At 46.3% G+C, this 17573-nt stretch overlaps 8 non-coding genes across 8 annotated transcripts; all 8 read left to right on the forward strand.

The window, feature by feature from the left end:
• The first annotated feature begins 1051 nt into the window (after positions 1–1051).
• On the forward strand, positions 1052–1242 carry LOC130318784 (U2 spliceosomal RNA). Its single transcript, XR_008865240.1, has one exon. It is a non-coding gene; the product is annotated as a U2 spliceosomal RNA (small nuclear RNA).
• A 2107-nt stretch (positions 1243–3349) lies between these two features.
• LOC130318797 (U2 spliceosomal RNA) lies at positions 3350–3540 on the forward strand. Its single transcript, XR_008865251.1, has one exon. It is a non-coding gene; the product is annotated as a U2 spliceosomal RNA (small nuclear RNA).
• A 2107-nt stretch (positions 3541–5647) lies between these two features.
• LOC130318808 (U2 spliceosomal RNA) lies at positions 5648–5838 on the forward strand. Its single transcript, XR_008865261.1, has one exon. It is a non-coding gene; the product is annotated as a U2 spliceosomal RNA (small nuclear RNA).
• A 2107-nt stretch (positions 5839–7945) lies between these two features.
• On the forward strand, positions 7946–8136 carry LOC130318809 (U2 spliceosomal RNA). Its single transcript, XR_008865262.1, has one exon. It is a non-coding gene; the product is annotated as a U2 spliceosomal RNA (small nuclear RNA).
• A 2103-nt stretch (positions 8137–10239) lies between these two features.
• On the forward strand, positions 10240–10430 carry LOC130318810 (U2 spliceosomal RNA). The gene has a single exon (XR_008865263.1). It is a non-coding gene; the product is annotated as a U2 spliceosomal RNA (small nuclear RNA).
• A 2108-nt stretch (positions 10431–12538) lies between these two features.
• Positions 12539–12729, forward strand: LOC130318786 (U2 spliceosomal RNA). Its single transcript, XR_008865241.1, has one exon. It is a non-coding gene; the product is annotated as a U2 spliceosomal RNA (small nuclear RNA).
• Positions 12730–14836: 2107 nt separating this feature from the next.
• On the forward strand, positions 14837–15027 carry LOC130318787 (U2 spliceosomal RNA). The gene has a single exon (XR_008865242.1). It is a non-coding gene; the product is annotated as a U2 spliceosomal RNA (small nuclear RNA).
• A 2106-nt stretch (positions 15028–17133) lies between these two features.
• On the forward strand, positions 17134–17324 carry LOC130318788 (U2 spliceosomal RNA). The gene has a single exon (XR_008865243.1). It is a non-coding gene; the product is annotated as a U2 spliceosomal RNA (small nuclear RNA).
• Positions 17325–17573: the final 249 nt, after the last annotated feature.

Genomic DNA, 17573 nt, shown 5'->3' on the forward strand with positions numbered 1-17573 from the left:
AGAAAAAGAAGAATAATACGCCCAGAAAAGAGGCGAAAAGGAGAAAAACGTAAAAAAACGTGAAAAAAAAGTAAGAGGAAGAGAAGGGAAAAAAAGGTGGAAATGGGTTTAAAAGTGATTTCGGCGGAGAAATATATATATATATATATATATATATATATATATATATATATATATACGCGCACACACACACATATATATAAACGTATTCTCCGTTGAGATATTGCAGCCGCTGCTGTGTCCAGGCCCAGGAGCCTTAGCACTGTGCTATGATGTCACTCAATACCACTGACATCACTAGGTGTAAACAACATCTCTCCTTTGCTGTGTATGTGACTATGGAGCTGTTTGGTGATGTCGTCTATTACGGCCTTCATAGAAGCAACAGGAGATTGTTGCATCCATCTAGAACCCTCAGAACTACAGTGCTATGATGTCACTCACTTCCACAGGCCTTGCAGAGTGTAAACAACAACAACCCAGCTTTGTTGTGTATGTAACCATAGGGATTTGTGATGTCACCTAGAACCTTCACAGCAGCGACAGCTTTATGAGGAGCATCAGCACTGCTCTGCCTGAGCAGAACCATCACCGCCATAGGTTGTCAAATAACCCGGATTTAACCCACACAGGTAAGTCCAATGGGGTGCAGGCATGTCCTCTATGCTTACAGCTTCCCGTGGGTGTTGGTTTGATACCGTTTGGGGACAGCCAAGGAGGCATCTGCAGGCAACAAAGGTAGGTGTGTGCTTGTGTGTGTGTTTCCTATGCAGATCCTAAGCCCAGTGTCACATGCAAGTAGGAGGAGTAAGAAGGGTTCCTGGCAAATCCGGGTTATGGATTGCATTTAAAAAGGCCCCGTGGGAGTGCAATGGGCCCCTGTCTTGCTGCTTAGCAATAATGGTATGGGTTTAGGTTCTGCTGTGTGTACTGGTGGTTGACTGCCCCCCAGCCCAGAGTGTGCATGGAAAATTGTCTGGCAGCCTCCCTGACAGCAAGCAGTGATAGTGCCCATGAAGGGGACCTTGTTGGGCCCGCCCCTTTCACGGTTATCGCTTCTCGGCCTTTTGGCTAAGATCAAGTGTAGTATCTGTTCTTATCAGTTTAATATCTGATACGTCCCCTATCTGGGGACCATATATTAAATGGATTTTTGAGAACGGGGGCTGATTTCGAAGCTTGCTTCCGTCGCCCTATGCATTGACCCGATATGGCAGTATCTTCGGGTACAGTGCACCACCCCCTTACAGGGTTAAAAAGAAAGATTCCTACTTTCATTGCTACCTGCTTGCTTGCTGGCTAGCCAGCTAGCCAGCCCTGTGGGCCTTGCTGCTGCTGCTTCTGCAGCCAAAAAACAAAAGGTGGTGCTGCTGCTGCTGCTTCTGCTGCTTCTGCTTCTGCTTGTGTCTGGCCGCTGTTGGAGCGTCCAGGCACAGGACTTCTGCTGCTGCTGACTAAATGGCCTCCTTAATTGGATCATTTGAGTAGCCAGCACACCTGTGCAGGTAGGGCATGACATGATAGGCAGCTGCCTTGATAGCGGGTGGGTGCTGAATGTTCCTAATTGACAAAATAAGATTAATGCTTATGAAGAAATATAAAATCTCATCCCTTCCCCAATATCGCGCCACACCCCTACCCCTTAATTCCCTGGTTGAACTTGATGGACATATGTCTTTTTTCGACCGTACTAACTATGTAACTATGTAACATAACATGGGGGGGGGGGGGGGGGGGTCTCCTGGCTGTTCACACAGGTGTGTCATTGCTGTACATTGACCATGCATTGCTTCTGTGGTATTGCAAAGGCAAAGACAAATGCTTCCAGCCATCCATTGCACTAATGGATTGGTCATCAGCTGGCTGTCTATGTCCCGCATCAATATAGACCAAAGTACAGAGGGTTAGGCTATGCTATTGTGCACCTACCTGATGCATCAGAAGGTGCGAGGCCCTTGCTAAATTCTGTGCACAGACTTTGAGATCTATGCTTTAGACTGTATCTAAACCTGCTCCAACATGGACTGACATTCTGGCCTACTTTCAGCCGATGCGACTTGTCTGTCGCTGAACAGTCGCTTTTTATGTATTCAGCACCTATGTATAATGTTGTAAAAATGCTCTAGAAGCTAAAGTCGCAGAAATGTCGCACATATTTGGCCTGCAACTTTCTGTGCGACAAATTCAGACAGGAAAAATCAGTATAAATCCTTAGAAAATTATCCCCCAGTGTCTCCATCTGCTGGCGGTATTGAATAAGCATTGCTGCACTGATGGGGTATGCATTAGACGAAAAAAAAGAAGAAAAAGAAGAATAATACGCCCAGAAAAGAGGCGAAAAGGAGAAAAACGTAAAAAAACGTGAAAAAAAAGTAAGAGGAAGAGAAGGGAAAAAAAGGTGGAAATGGGTTTAAAAGTGATTTCGGCGGAGAAATATATATATATATATATATATATATATATATATATATATATACGCGCACACACACACATATATATAAACGTATTCTCCGTTGAGATATTGCAGCCGCTGCTGTGTCCAGGCCCAGGAGCCTTAGCACTGTGCTATGATGTCACTCAATACCACTGACATCACTAGGTGTAAACAACATCTCTCCTTTGCTGTGTATGTGACTATGGAGCTGTTTGGTGATGTCGTCTATTACGGCCTTCATAGAAGCAACAGGAGATTGTTGCATCCATCTAGAACCCTCAGAACTACAGTGCTATGATGTCACTCACTTCCACAGGCCTTGCAGAGTGTAAACAACAACAACCCAGCTTTGTTGTGTATGTAACCATAGGGATTTGTGATGTCACCTAGAACCTTCACAGCAGCGACAGCTTTATGAGGAGCATCAGCACTGCTCTGCCTGAGCAGAACCATCACCGCCATAGGTTGTCAAATAACCCGGATTTAACCCACACAGGTAAGTCCAATGGGGTGCAGGCATGTCCTCTATGCTTACAGCTTCCCGTGGGTGTTGGTTTGATACCGTTTGGGGACAGCCAAGGAGGCATCTGCAGGCAACAAAGGTAGGTGTGTGCTTGTGTGTGTGTTTCCTATGCAGATCCTAAGCCCAGTGTCACATGCAAGTAGGAGGAGTAAGAAGGGTTCCTGGCAAATCCGGGTTATGGATTGCATTTAAAAAGGCCCCGTGGGAGTGCAATGGGCCCCTGTCTTGCTGCTTAGCAATAATGGTATGGGTTTAGGTTCTGCTGTGTGTACTGGTGGTTGACTGCCCCCCAGCCCAGAGTGTGCATGGAAAATTGTCTGGCAGCCTCCCTGACAGCAAGCAGTGATAGTGCCCATGAAGGGGACCTTGTTGGGCCCGCCCCTTTCACGGTTATCGCTTCTCGGCCTTTTGGCTAAGATCAAGTGTAGTATCTGTTCTTATCAGTTTAATATCTGATACGTCCCCTATCTGGGGACCATATATTAAATGGATTTTTGAGAACGGGGGCTGATTTCGAAGCTTGCTTCCGTCGCCCTATGCATTGACCCGATATGGCAGTATCTTCGGGTACAGTGCACCACCCCCTTACAGGGTTAAAAAGAAAGATTCCTACTTTCATTGCTACCTGCTTGCTTGCTGGCTAGCCAGCTAGCCAGCCCTGTGGGCCTTGCTGCTGCTGCTTCTGCAGCCAAAAAACAAAAGGTGGTGCTGCTGCTGCTGCTTCTGCTGCTTCTGCTTCTGCTTGTGTCTGGCCGCTGTTGGAGCGTCCAGGCACAGGACTTCTGCTGCTGCTGACTAAATGGCCTCCTTAATTGGATCATTTGAGTAGCCAGCACACCTGTGCAGGTAGGGCATGACATGATAGGCAGCTGCCTTGATAGCGGGTGGGTGCTGAATGTTCCTAATTGACAAAATAAGATTAATGCTTATGAAGAAATATAAAATCTCATCCCTTCCCCAATATCGCGCCACACCCCTACCCCTTAATTCCCTGGTTGAACTTGATGGACATATGTCTTTTTTCGACCGTACTAACTATGTAACTATGTAACATAACATGGGGGGGGGGGGGGGGGTCTCCTGGCTGTTCACACAGGTGTGTCATTGCTGTACATTGACCATGCATTGCTTCTGTGGTATTGCAAAGGCAAAGACAAATGCTTCCAGCCATCCATTGCACTAATGGATTGGTCATCAGCTGGCTGTCTATGTCCCGCATCAATATAGACCAAAGTACAGAGGGTTAGGCTATGCTATTGTGCACCTACCTGATGCATCAGAAGGTGCGAGGCCCTTGCTAAATTCTGTGCACAGACTTTGAGATCTATGCTTTAGACTGTATCTAAACCTGCTCCAACATGGACTGACATTCTGGCCTACTTTCAGCCGATGCGACTTGTCTGTCGCTGAACAGTCGCTTTTTATGTATTCAGCACCTATGTATAATGTTGTAAAAATGCTCTAGAAGCTAAAGTCGCAGAAATGTCGCACATATTTGGCCTGCAACTTTCTGTGCGACAAATTCAGACAGGAAAAATCAGTATAAATCCTTAGAAAATTATCCCCCAGTGTCTCCATCTGCTGGCGGTATTGAATAAGCATTGCTGCACTGATGGGGTATGCATTAGACGAAAAAAAAGAAGAAAAAGAAGAATAATACGCCCAGAAAAGAGGCGAAAAGGAGAAAAACGTAAAAAAACGTGAAAAAAAAGTAAGAGGAAGAGAAGGGAAAAAAAGGTGGAAATGGGTTTAAAAGTGATTTCGGCGGAGAAATATATATATATATATATATATATATATATATATATATATATATACGCGCACACACACACATATATATAAACGTATTCTCCGTTGAGATATTGCAGCCGCTGCTGTGTCCAGGCCCAGGAGCCTTAGCACTGTGCTATGATGTCACTCAATACCACTGACATCACTAGGTGTAAACAACATCTCTCCTTTGCTGTGTATGTGACTATGGAGCTGTTTGGTGATGTCGTCTATTACGGCCTTCATAGAAGCAACAGGAGATTGTTGCATCCATCTAGAACCCTCAGAACTACAGTGCTATGATGTCACTCACTTCCACAGGCCTTGCAGAGTGTAAACAACAACAACCCAGCTTTGTTGTGTATGTAACCATAGGGATTTGTGATGTCACCTAGAACCTTCACAGCAGCGACAGCTTTATGAGGAGCATCAGCACTGCTCTGCCTGAGCAGAACCATCACCGCCATAGGTTGTCAAATAACCCGGATTTAACCCACACAGGTAAGTCCAATGGGGTGCAGGCATGTCCTCTATGCTTACAGCTTCCCGTGGGTGTTGGTTTGATACCGTTTGGGGACAGCCAAGGAGGCATCTGCAGGCAACAAAGGTAGGTGTGTGCTTGTGTGTGTGTTTCCTATGCAGATCCTAAGCCCAGTGTCACATGCAAGTAGGAGGAGTAAGAAGGGTTCCTGGCAAATCCGGGTTATGGATTGCATTTAAAAAGGCCCCGTGGGAGTGCAATGGGCCCCTGTCTTGCTGCTTAGCAATAATGGTATGGGTTTAGGTTCTGCTGTGTGTACTGGTGGTTGACTGCCCCCCAGCCCAGAGTGTGCATGGAAAATTGTCTGGCAGCCTCCCTGACAGCAAGCAGTGATAGTGCCCATGAAGGGGACCTTGTTGGGCCCGCCCCTTTCACGGTTATCGCTTCTCGGCCTTTTGGCTAAGATCAAGTGTAGTATCTGTTCTTATCAGTTTAATATCTGATACGTCCCCTATCTGGGGACCATATATTAAATGGATTTTTGAGAACGGGGGCTGATTTCGAAGCTTGCTTCCGTCGCCCTATGCATTGACCCGATATGGCAGTATCTTCGGGTACAGTGCACCACCCCCTTACAGGGTTAAAAAGAAAGATTCCTACTTTCATTGCTACCTGCTTGCTTGCTGGCTAGCCAGCTAGCCAGCCCTGTGGGCCTTGCTGCTGCTGCTTCTGCAGCCAAAAAACAAAAGGTGGTGCTGCTGCTGCTGCTTCTGCTGCTTCTGCTTCTGCTTGTGTCTGGCCGCTGTTGGAGCGTCCAGGCACAGGACTTCTGCTGCTGCTGACTAAATGGCCTCCTTAATTGGATCATTTGAGTAGCCAGCACACCTGTGCAGGTAGGGCATGACATGATAGGCAGCTGCCTTGATAGCGGGTGGGTGCTGAATGTTCCTAATTGACAAAATAAGATTAATGCTTATGAAGAAATATAAAATCTCATCCCTTCCCCAATATCGCGCCACACCCCTACCCCTTAATTCCCTGGTTGAACTTGATGGACATATGTCTTTTTTCGACCGTACTAACTATGTAACTATGTAACATAACATGGGGGGGGGGGGGGGGGTCTCCTGGCTGTTCACACAGGTGTGTCATTGCTGTACATTGACCATGCATTGCTTCTGTGGTATTGCAAAGGCAAAGACAAATGCTTCCAGCCATCCATTGCACTAATGGATTGGTCATCAGCTGGCTGTCTATGTCCCGCATCAATATAGACCAAAGTACAGAGGGTTAGGCTATGCTATTGTGCACCTACCTGATGCATCAGAAGGTGCGAGGCCCTTGCTAAATTCTGTGCACAGACTTTGAGATCTATGCTTTAGACTGTATCTAAACCTGCTCCAACATGGACTGACATTCTGGCCTACTTTCAGCCGATGCGACTTGTCTGTCGCTGAACAGTCGCTTTTTATGTATTCAGCACCTATGTATAATGTTGTAAAAATGCTCTAGAAGCTAAAGTCGCAGAAATGTCGCACATATTTGGCCTGCAACTTTCTGTGCGACAAATTCAGACAGGAAAAATCAGTATAAATCCTTAGAAAATTATCCCCCAGTGTCTCCATCTGCTGGCGGTATTGAATAAGCATTGCTGCACTGATGGGGTATGCATTAGACGAAAAAAAAGAAGAAAAAGAAGAATAATACGCCCAGAAAAGAGGCGAAAAGGAGAAAAACGTAAAAAAACGTGAAAAAAAAGTAAGAGGAAGAGAAGGGAAAAAAAGGTGGAAATGGGTTTAAAAGTGATTTCGGCGGAGAAATATATATATATATATATATATATATATATATATATATATATATACGCGCACACACACACATATATATAAACGTATTCTCCGTTGAGATATTGCAGCCGCTGCTGTGTCCAGGCCCAGGAGCCTTAGCACTGTGCTATGATGTCACTCAATACCACTGACATCACTAGGTGTAAACAACATCTCTCCTTTGCTGTGTATGTGACTATGGAGCTGTTTGGTGATGTCGTCTATTACGGCCTTCATAGAAGCAACAGGAGATTGTTGCATCCATCTAGAACCCTCAGAACTACAGTGCTATGATGTCACTCACTTCCACAGGCCTTGCAGAGTGTAAACAACAACAACCCAGCTTTGTTGTGTATGTAACCATAGGGATTTGTGATGTCACCTAGAACCTTCACAGCAGCGACAGCTTTATGAGGAGCATCAGCACTGCTCTGCCTGAGCAGAACCATCACCGCCATAGGTTGTCAAATAACCCGGATTTAACCCACACAGGTAAGTCCAATGGGGTGCAGGCATGTCCTCTATGCTTACAGCTTCCCGTGGGTGTTGGTTTGATACCGTTTGGGGACAGCCAAGGAGGCATCTGCAGGCAACAAAGGTAGGTGTGTGCTTGTGTGTGTGTTTCCTATGCAGATCCTAAGCCCAGTGTCACATGCAAGTAGGAGGAGTAAGAAGGGTTCCTGGCAAATCCGGGTTATGGATTGCATTTAAAAAGGCCCCGTGGGAGTGCAATGGGCCCCTGTCTTGCTGCTTAGCAATAATGGTATGGGTTTAGGTTCTGCTGTGTGTACTGGTGGTTGACTGCCCCCCAGCCCAGAGTGTGCATGGAAAATTGTCTGGCAGCCTCCCTGACAGCAAGCAGTGATAGTGCCCATGAAGGGGACCTTGTTGGGCCCGCCCCTTTCACGGTTATCGCTTCTCGGCCTTTTGGCTAAGATCAAGTGTAGTATCTGTTCTTATCAGTTTAATATCTGATACGTCCCCTATCTGGGGACCATATATTAAATGGATTTTTGAGAACGGGGGCTGATTTCGAAGCTTGCTTCCGTCGCCCTATGCATTGACCCGATATGGCAGTATCTTCGGGTACAGTGCACCACCCCCTTACAGGGTTAAAAAGAAAGATTCCTACTTTCATTGCTACCTGCTTGCTTGCTGGCTAGCCAGCTAGCCAGCCCTGTGGGCCTTGCTGCTGCTGCTTCTGCAGCCAAAAAACAAAAGGTGGTGCTGCTGCTGCTGCTTCTGCTGCTTCTGCTTCTGCTTGTGTCTGGCCGCTGTTGGAGCGTCCAGGCACAGGACTTCTGCTGCTGCTGACTAAATGGCCTCCTTAATTGGATCATTTGAGTAGCCAGCACACCTGTGCAGGTAGGGCATGACATGATAGGCAGCTGCCTTGATAGCGGGTGGGTGCTGAATGTTCCTAATTGACAAAATAAGATTAATGCTTATGAAGAAATATAAAATCTCATCCCTTCCCCAATATCGCGCCACACCCCTACCCCTTAATTCCCTGGTTGAACTTGATGGACATATGTCTTTTTTCGACCGTACTAACTATGTAACTATGTAACATAACATGGGGGGGGGGGGGGGGGGCTCCTGGCTGTTCACACAGGTGTGTCATTGCTGTACATTGACCATGCATTGCTTCTGTGGTATTGCAAAGGCAAAGACAAATGCTTCCAGCCATCCATTGCACTAATGGATTGGTCATCAGCTGGCTGTCTATGTCCCGCATCAATATAGACCAAAGTACAGAGGGTTAGGCTATGCTATTGTGCACCTACCTGATGCATCAGAAGGTGCGAGGCCCTTGCTAAATTCTGTGCACAGACTTTGAGATCTATGCTTTAGACTGTATCTAAACCTGCTCCAACATGGACTGACATTCTGGCCTACTTTCAGCCGATGCGACTTGTCTGTCGCTGAACAGTCGCTTTTTATGTATTCAGCACCTATGTATAATGTTGTAAAAATGCTCTAGAAGCTAAAGTCGCAGAAATGTCGCACATATTTGGCCTGCAACTTTCTGTGCGACAAATTCAGACAGGAAAAATCAGTATAAATCCTTAGAAAATTATCCCCCAGTGTCTCCATCTGCTGGCGGTATTGAATAAGCATTGCTGCACTGATGGGGTATGCATTAGACGAAAAAAAAGAAGAAAAAGAAGAATAATACGCCCAGAAAAGAGGCGAAAAGGAGAAAAACGTAAAAAAACGTGAAAAAAAAGTAAGAGGAAGAGAAGGGAAAAAAAGGTGGAAATGGGTTTAAAAGTGATTTCGGCGGAGAAATATATATATATATATATATATATATATATATATATATATACGCGCACACACACACATATATATAAACGTATTCTCCGTTGAGATATTGCAGCCGCTGCTGTGTCCAGGCCCAGGAGCCTTAGCACTGTGCTATGATGTCACTCAATACCACTGACATCACTAGGTGTAAACAACATCTCTCCTTTGCTGTGTATGTGACTATGGAGCTGTTTGGTGATGTCGTCTATTACGGCCTTCATAGAAGCAACAGGAGATTGTTGCATCCATCTAGAACCCTCAGAACTACAGTGCTATGATGTCACTCACTTCCACAGGCCTTGCAGAGTGTAAACAACAACAACCCAGCTTTGTTGTGTATGTAACCATAGGGATTTGTGATGTCACCTAGAACCTTCACAGCAGCGACAGCTTTATGAGGAGCATCAGCACTGCTCTGCCTGAGCAGAACCATCACCGCCATAGGTTGTCAAATAACCCGGATTTAACCCACACAGGTAAGTCCAATGGGGTGCAGGCATGTCCTCTATGCTTACAGCTTCCCGTGGGTGTTGGTTTGATACCGTTTGGGGACAGCCAAGGAGGCATCTGCAGGCAACAAAGGTAGGTGTGTGCTTGTGTGTGTGTTTCCTATGCAGATCCTAAGCCCAGTGTCACATGCAAGTAGGAGGAGTAAGAAGGGTTCCTGGCAAATCCGGGTTATGGATTGCATTTAAAAAGGCCCCGTGGGAGTGCAATGGGCCCCTGTCTTGCTGCTTAGCAATAATGGTATGGGTTTAGGTTCTGCTGTGTGTACTGGTGGTTGACTGCCCCCCAGCCCAGAGTGTGCATGGAAAATTGTCTGGCAGCCTCCCTGACAGCAAGCAGTGATAGTGCCCATGAAGGGGACCTTGTTGGGCCCGCCCCTTTCACGGTTATCGCTTCTCGGCCTTTTGGCTAAGATCAAGTGTAGTATCTGTTCTTATCAGTTTAATATCTGATACGTCCCCTATCTGGGGACCATATATTAAATGGATTTTTGAGAACGGGGGCTGATTTCGAAGCTTGCTTCCGTCGCCCTATGCATTGACCCGATATGGCAGTATCTTCGGGTACAGTGCACCACCCCCTTACAGGGTTAAAAAGAAAGATTCCTACTTTCATTGCTACCTGCTTGCTTGCTGGCTAGCCAGCTAGCCAGCCCTGTGGGCCTTGCTGCTGCTGCTTCTGCAGCCAAAAAACAAAAGGTGGTGCTGCTGCTGCTGCTTCTGCTGCTTCTGCTTCTGCTTGTGTCTGGCCGCTGTTGGAGCGTCCAGGCACAGGACTTCTGCTGCTGCTGACTAAATGGCCTCCTTAATTGGATCATTTGAGTAGCCAGCACACCTGTGCAGGTAGGGCATGACATGATAGGCAGCTGCCTTGATAGCGGGTGGGTGCTGAATGTTCCTAATTGACAAAATAAGATTAATGCTTATGAAGAAATATAAAATCTCATCCCTTCCCCAATATCGCGCCACACCCCTACCCCTTAATTCCCTGGTTGAACTTGATGGACATATGTCTTTTTTCGACCGTACTAACTATGTAACTATGTAACATAACATGGGGGGGGGGGGGGGGTCTCCTGGCTGTTCACACAGGTGTGTCATTGCTGTACATTGACCATGCATTGCTTCTGTGGTATTGCAAAGGCAAAGACAAATGCTTCCAGCCATCCATTGCACTAATGGATTGGTCATCAGCTGGCTGTCTATGTCCCGCATCAATATAGACCAAAGTACAGAGGGTTAGGCTATGCTATTGTGCACCTACCTGATGCATCAGAAGGTGCGAGGCCCTTGCTAAATTCTGTGCACAGACTTTGAGATCTATGCTTTAGACTGTATCTAAACCTGCTCCAACATGGACTGACATTCTGGCCTACTTTCAGCCGATGCGACTTGTCTGTCGCTGAACAGTCGCTTTTTATGTATTCAGCACCTATGTATAATGTTGTAAAAATGCTCTAGAAGCTAAAGTCGCAGAAATGTCGCACATATTTGGCCTGCAACTTTCTGTGCGACAAATTCAGACAGGAAAAATCAGTATAAATCCTTAGAAAATTATCCCCCAGTGTCTCCATCTGCTGGCGGTATTGAATAAGCATTGCTGCACTGATGGGGTATGCATTAGACGAAAAAAAAGAAGAAAAAGAAGAATAATACGCCCAGAAAAGAGGCGAAAAGGAGAAAAACGTAAAAAAACGTGAAAAAAAAGTAAGAGGAAGAGAAGGGAAAAAAAGGTGGAAATGGGTTTAAAAGTGATTTCGGCGGAGAAATATATATATATATATATATATATATATATATATATATATATATATACGCGCACACACACACATATATATAAACGTATTCTCCGTTGAGATATTGCAGCCGCTGCTGTGTCCAGGCCCAGGAGCCTTAGCACTGTGCTATGATGTCACTCAATACCACTGACATCACTAGGTGTAAACAACATCTCTCCTTTGCTGTGTATGTGACTATGGAGCTGTTTGGTGATGTCGTCTATTACGGCCTTCATAGAAGCAACAGGAGATTGTTGCATCCATCTAGAACCCTCAGAACTACAGTGCTATGATGTCACTCACTTCCACAGGCCTTGCAGAGTGTAAACAACAACAACCCAGCTTTGTTGTGTATGTAACCATAGGGATTTGTGATGTCACCTAGAACCTTCACAGCAGCGACAGCTTTATGAGGAGCATCAGCACTGCTCTGCCTGAGCAGAACCATCACCGCCATAGGTTGTCAAATAACCCGGATTTAACCCACACAGGTAAGTCCAATGGGGTGCAGGCATGTCCTCTATGCTTACAGCTTCCCGTGGGTGTTGGTTTGATACCGTTTGGGGACAGCCAAGGAGGCATCTGCAGGCAACAAAGGTAGGTGTGTGCTTGTGTGTGTGTTTCCTATGCAGATCCTAAGCCCAGTGTCACATGCAAGTAGGAGGAGTAAGAAGGGTTCCTGGCAAATCCGGGTTATGGATTGCATTTAAAAAGGCCCCGTGGGAGTGCAATGGGCCCCTGTCTTGCTGCTTAGCAATAATGGTATGGGTTTAGGTTCTGCTGTGTGTACTGGTGGTTGACTGCCCCCCAGCCCAGAGTGTGCATGGAAAATTGTCTGGCAGCCTCCCTGACAGCAAGCAGTGATAGTGCCCATGAAGGGGACCTTGTTGGGCCCGCCCCTTTCACGGTTATCGCTTCTCGGCCTTTTGGCTAAGATCAAGTGTAGTATCTGTTCTTATCAGTTTAATATCTGATACGTCCCCTATCTGGGGACCATATATTAAATGGATTTTTGAGAACGGGGGCTGATTTCGAAGCTTGCTTCCGTCGCCCTATGCATTGACCCGATATGGCAGTATCTTCGGGTACAGTGCACCACCCCCTTACAGGGTTAAAAAGAAAGATTCCTACTTTCATTGCTACCTGCTTGCTTGCTGGCTAGCCAGCTAGCCAGCCCTGTGGGCCTTGCTGCTGCTGCTTCTGCAGCCAAAAAACAAAAGGTGGTGCTGCTGCTGCTGCTTCTGCTGCTTCTGCTTCTGCTTGTGTCTGGCCGCTGTTGGAGCGTCCAGGCACAGGACTTCTGCTGCTGCTGACTAAATGGCCTCCTTAATTGGATCATTTGAGTAGCCAGCACACCTGTGCAGGTAGGGCATGACATGATAGGCAGCTGCCTTGATAGCGGGTGGGTGCTGAATGTTCCTAATTGACAAAATAAGATTAATGCTTATGAAGAAATATAAAATCTCATCCCTTCCCCAATATCGCGCCACACCCCTACCCCTTAATTCCCTGGTTGAACTTGATGGACATATGTCTTTTTTCGACCGTACTAACTATGTAACTATGTAACATAACATGGGGGGGGGGGGGGGGGTCTCCTGGCTGTTCACACAGGTGTGTCATTGCTGTACATTGACCATGCATTGCTTCTGTGGTATTGCAAAGGCAAAGACAAATGCTTCCAGCCATCCATTGCACTAATGGATTGGTCATCAGCTGGCTGTCTATGTCCCGCATCAATATAGACCAAAGTACAGAGGGTTAGGCTATGCTATTGTGCACCTACCTGATGCATCAGAAGGTGCGAGGCCCTTGCTAAATTCTGTGCACAGACTTTGAGATCTATGCTTTAGACTGTATCTAAACCTGCTCCAACATGGACTGACATTCTGGCCTACTTTCAGCCGATGCGACTTGTCTGTCGCTGAACAGTCGCTTTTTATGTATTCAGCACCTATGTATAATGTTGTAAAAATGCTCTAGAAGCTAAAGTCGCAGAAATGTCGCACATATTTGGCCTGCAACTTTCTGTGCGACAAATTCAGACAGGAAAAATCAGTATAAATCCTTAGAAAATTATCCCCCAGTGTCTCCATCTGCTGGCGGTATTGAATAAGCATTGCTGCACTGATGGGGTATGCATTAGACGAAAAAAAAGAAGAAAAAGAAGAATAATACGCCCAGAAAAGAGGCGAAAAGGAGAAAAACGTAAAAAAACGTGAAAAAAAAGTAAGAGGAAGAGAAGGGAAAAAAAGGTGGAAATGGGTTTAAAAGTGATTTCGGCGGAGAAATATATATATATATATATATATATATATATATATATATATATATACGCGCACACACACACATATATATAAACGTATTCTCCGTTGAGATATTGCAGCCGCTGCTGTGTCCAGGCCCAGGAGCCTTAGCACTGTGCTATGATGTCACTCAATACCACTGACATCACTAGGTGTAAACAACATCTCTCCTTTGCTGTGTATGTGACTATGGAGCTGTTTGGTGATGTCGTCTATTACGGCCTTCATAGAAGCAACAGGAGATTGTTGCATCCATCTAGAACCCTCAGAACTACAGTGCTATGATGTCACTCACTTCCACAGGCCTTGCAGAGTGTAAACAACAACAACCCAGCTTTGTTGTGTATGTAACCATAGGGATTTGTGATGTCACCTAGAACCTTCACAGCAGCGACAGCTTTATGAGGAGCATCAGCACTGCTCTGCCTGAGCAGAACCATCACCGCCATAGGTTGTCAAATAACCCGGATTTAACCCACACAGGTAAGTCCAATGGGGTGCAGGCATGTCCTCTATGCTTACAGCTTCCCGTGGGTGTTGGTTTGATACCGTTTGGGGACAGCCAAGGAGGCATCTGCAGGCAACAAAGGTAGGTGTGTGCTTGTGTGTGTGTTTCCTATGCAGATCCTAAGCCCAGTGTCACATGCAAGTAGGAGGAGTAAGAAGGGTTCCTGGCAAATCCGGGTTATGGATTGCATTTAAAAAGGCCCCGTGGGAGTGCAATGGGCCCCTGTCTTGCTGCTTAGCAATAATGGTATGGGTTTAGGTTCTGCTGTGTGTACTGGTGGTTGACTGCCCCCCAGCCCAGAGTGTGCATGGAAAATTGTCTGGCAGCCTCCCTGACAGCAAGCAGTGATAGTGCCCATGAAGGGGACCTTGTTGGGCCCGCCCCTTTCACGGTTATCGCTTCTCGGCCTTTTGGCTAAGATCAAGTGTAGTATCTGTTCTTATCAGTTTAATATCTGATACGTCCCCTATCTGGGGACCATATATTAAATGGATTTTTGAGAACGGGGGCTGATTTCGAAGCTTGCTTCCGTCGCCCTATGCATTGACCCGATATGGCAGTATCTTCGGGTACAGTGCACCACCCCCTTACAGGGTTAAAAAGAAAGATTCCTACTTTCATTGCTACCTGCTTGCTTGCTGGCTAGCCAGCTAGCCAGCCCTGTGGGCCTTGCTGCTGCTGCTTCTGCAGCCAAAAAACAAAAGGTGGTGCTGCTGCTGCTGCTTCTGCTGCTTCTGCTTCTGCTTGTGTCTGGCCGCTGTTGGAGCGTCCAGGCACAGGACTTCTGCTGCTGCTGACTAAATGGCCTCCTTAATTGGATCATTTGAGTAGCCAGCACACCTGTGCAGGTAGGGCATGACATGATAGGCAGCTGCCTTGATAGCGGGTGGGTGCTGAATGTTCCTAATTGACAAAATAAGATTAATGCTTATGAAGAAATATAAAATCTCATCCCTTCCCCAATATCGCGCCACACCCCTACCCCTTAATTCCCTGGTTGAACTTGATGGACATATGTCTTTTTTCGACCGTACTAACTATGTAACTATGTAACATAACATGGGGGGGGGGGGGGGGTCTCCTGGCTGTTCACACAGGTGTGTCATTGCTGTACATTGACCATGCATTGCTTCTGTGGTATTGCAAAGGCAAAGACAAATGCTTCCAGCCATCCATTGCACTAATGGATTGGTCATCAGCTGGCTGTCTATGTCCCGCATCAATATAGACCAAAGTACAGAGGGTTAGGCTATGCTATTGTGCACCTACCTGATGCATCAGAAGGTGCGAGGCCCTTGCTAAATTCTGTGCACAGACTTTGAGATCTATGCTTTAGACTGTATCTAAACCTGCTCCAACATGGACTGACATTCTGGCCTACTTTCAGCCGATGCGACTTGTCTGTCGCTGAACAGTCGCTTTTTATGTATTCAGCACCTATGTATAATGTTGTAAAAATGCTCTAGAAGCTAAAGTCGCAGAAATGTCGCACATATTTGGCCTGCAACTTTCTGTGCGACAAATTCAGACAGGAAAAATCAGTATAAATCCTTAGAAAATTATCCCCCAGTGTCTCCATCTGCTGGCGGTATTGAATAAGCATTGCTGCACTGATGGGGTATGCATTAGACGAAAAAAAAGAAGAAAAAGAAGAATAATACGCCCAGAAAAGAGGCGAAAAGGAGAAAAACGTAAAAAAACGTGAAAAAAAAGTAAGAGGAAGAGAAGGGAAAAAAAGGTGGAAATGGGTTTAAAAGTGATTTCGGCGGAGAAATATATATATATATATATATATATATATATATATATATATATATACGCGCACACACACACATATATATAAACGTATTCTCCGTTGAGATATTGCAGCCGCTGCTGTGTCCAGGCCCAGGAGCCTTAGCACTGTGCTATGATGTCACTCAATACCACTGACATCACTAGGTGTAAACAACATCTCTCCTTTGCTGTGTATGTGACTATGGAGCTGTTTGGTGATGTCGTCTATTACGGCCTTCATAGAAGCAACAGGAGATTGTTGCATCCATCTAGAACCCTCAGAACTACAGTGCTATGATGTCACTCACTTCCACAGGCCTTGCAGAGTGTAAACAACAACAACCCAGCTTTGTTGTGTATGTAACCATAGGGATTTGTGATGTCACCTAGAACCTTCACAGCAGCGACAGCTTTATGAGGAGCATCAGCACTGCTCTGCCTGAGCAGAACCATCACCGCCATAGGTTGTCAAATAACCCGGATTTAACCCACACAGGTAAGTCCAATGGGGTGCAGGCATGTCCTCTATGCTTACAGCTTCCCGTGGGTGTTGGTTTGATACCGTTTGGGGACAGCCAAGGAGGCATCTGCAGGCAACAAAGGTAGGTGTGTGCTTGTGTGTGTGTTTCCTATGCAGATCCTAAGCCCAGTGTCACATGCAAGTAGGAGGAGTAAGAAGGGTTCCTGGCAAATCCGGGTTATGGATTGCATTTAAAAAGGCCCCGTGGGAGTGCAATGGGCCCCTGTCTTGCTGCTTAGCAATAATGGTATGGGTTTAGGTTCTGCTGTGTGTACTGGTGGTTGACTGCCCCCCAGCCCAGAGTGTGCATGGAAAATTGTCTGGCAGCCTCCCTGACAGCAAGCAGTGATAGTGCCCATGAAGGGGACCTTGTTGGGCCCGCCCCTTTCACGGTTATCGCTTCTCGGCCTTTTGGCTAAGATCAAGTGTAGTATCTGTTCTTATCAGTTTAATATCTGATACGTCCCCTATCTGGGGACCATATATTAAATGGATTTTTGAGAACGGGGGCTGATTTCGAAGCTTGCTTCCGTCGCCCTATGCATTGACCCGATATGGCAGTATCTTCGGGTACAGTGCACCACCCCCTTACAGGGTTAAAAAGAAAGATTCCTACTTTCATTGCTACCTGCTTGCTTGCTGGCTAGCCAGCTAGCCAGCCCTGTGGGCCTTGCTGCTGCTGCTTCTGCAGCCAAAAAACAAAAGGTGGTGCTGCTGCTGCTGCTTCTGCTGCTTCTGCTTCTGCTTGTGTCTGGCCGCTGTTGGAGCGTCCAGGCACAGGACTTCTGCTGCTGCTGACTAAATGGCCTCCTTAATTGGATCATTTGAGTAGCCA

This window comes from Hyla sarda, unplaced genomic scaffold (assembly GCF_029499605.1).
Source record: "Hyla sarda isolate aHylSar1 unplaced genomic scaffold, aHylSar1.hap1 scaffold_2074, whole genome shotgun sequence".
NCBI classification, from domain to species: Eukaryota; Metazoa; Chordata; class Amphibia; order Anura; family Hylidae; genus Hyla; species Hyla sarda.